Consider the following 2,078-nt stretch of genomic DNA (forward strand, 5'->3'; position numbering starts at 1 on the left):
GATATCAAGCATGATCGAGCCTTTTAGGCGAATGCTGATATCAGTTTGTGAGACATGTCTGTTATCATTTGCGAACAGTCAGCATATTAGAAATAACGGTTTTATTACCGTTTAATTCGACCAAAAGAAATTTTGAAGCAACCCCGTGAATTAGACAGAACAGCCGCAATGGGAACTTGAGCGCTTCTACCTGATTATGCCTTTCAGTCAAAGAATTGTCGTGACCTGAGTCAGCCAATCAGAGTAACACACCTGACGTGATGAACTTGATATTCACAGGTCAAATGCCTTTGACACACAACAATCTCACAAGATAAACCATGTTGAACATGCGTTTCGGTTGCTTCGCTTTTTCTCGTTGAACAGAGAGCGACAGATTTAGAACCGACTCCAGACGGATGGGAAATGACGTAAAGATACATTTGATGTAAAGCGAGTGGCGCAATTTCACTTGATTTTTCCGAACTTTGATGAGTAGATCATTTAGATTTCAAGTGAGCGGTCGGCATTGCACACTCAGACGATGGGCGGTGCCTTGCTGTTCTGTTACGCACCCACCCGACCGACAAAACTCGCTTTTCGGTATTTTTTTCAGACCTGACAGCATTTGAAGTGTCATTCTTTAGAATAAATCACGCTGATATTGTTGAATTACATTTTTACTTTGTCTTGTTAATTTTTAGCGTGATAAACAACAAGTCGCGTAAGGCGAAAATACAATATTTAGTCAAGTAGCTGTGGAACTCACAGAATGAAAGTGAACGCAATGTAATTTTTCAGCAAGACCGCTCATGGCAAAGGCAGTGAAATTGACAAGAAGAGCGGGGTAGTAGTTGCGCTAAGAAGGATAGCACGCTTTTCTGTACCTCTCTTTGTTTTAACTTTCTGAGCGTGTTTTTAATCCAAACATATCATATCTATATGTTTTTGGAATCAGGAACCGACAAGGAATAAGATGAAAGTGTTTTTAAATTGATTTCGACAATTTAATTTTGATAATCATTTTTATATATTTAATTTTCAGAGCTTGTTTTTAATCCGAATATAACATATTTATATGTTTTTGGAATCAGCAAATGATGGAGAATAAGATAAACGTAAATTTGGATCGTTTTATAAATTTTTATTTTTTTTTACAATTTTCAGATTTTTAATGACCAAAGTCATTAATTAATTTTTAAGCCACCAAGCTGAAATGCAATACCGAACCCCGGGCTTTGTCGAAGATTACTTGACCAAAATTTCAACCAATTTGGTTGAAAAATGAGGGCGTGACAGTGCCGCCTCAACTTTCACGAAAAGCCGGATATGACGTCATCAAAGACATTTATCAAAAAAATGAAAAAAACGTTCGAGGATTTCATACCCAAGAACTCTCATGTCAAATTTCATAAAGATCGGCCCAGTAGTTTAGTCTGAATCGCTCTACACACACACACAGACAGACAGACAGACAGACACACACACACACACACACACACACACATACACCACGACCCTCGTCTCGATTCCCCCCTCTACGTTAAAATATTTAGTCAAAACTTGACTAAATATAACAAGTCGCGTAAGGCGAAAATACAATATTTAGTCAAGTAGCTGTCGAACTCACAGAATGAAACTGAACGCAACGCAACGCAGCAAGACCGTATACTCGTAGCATCGTCACTCCACCGCCCGTGGCAAAGGCAGTGCACGTGGAATTGACAAGAAGAGCGGGGTATTCGTTGCGCTGAGAAGGATAGCACGCTTTTCTGTACCTCTCTTCGTTTTAACTTTCTGAGCGTGTTTTTAATCCAAACATATCATATCTATATATTTTTGGAATCAGGAACCGACAAGGAATAAGATGAAAGTGTTTTTAAATTGATTTCGAAAAAAAAAATTTGATAATAATTTTTATATATTTAATTTTCAGAGCTTGTTTTTAATCCGAATATAACATATTTATATGTTTTTGGAATCAGCAAATGATGGAGAATAAGATAAACGTAAATTTGGATCGTTTTATAAATTTTTATTTTTTTGTACAATTTTCAGATTTTTAATGACCAAAGTCATTAATTAATTTTTAAGCCACC

The sequence above is a fragment of the Littorina saxatilis genome, linkage group LG3 (assembly GCF_037325665.1).
Source record: "Littorina saxatilis isolate snail1 linkage group LG3, US_GU_Lsax_2.0, whole genome shotgun sequence".
NCBI lineage: Eukaryota > Metazoa > Mollusca > Gastropoda > Littorinimorpha > Littorinidae > Littorina > Littorina saxatilis.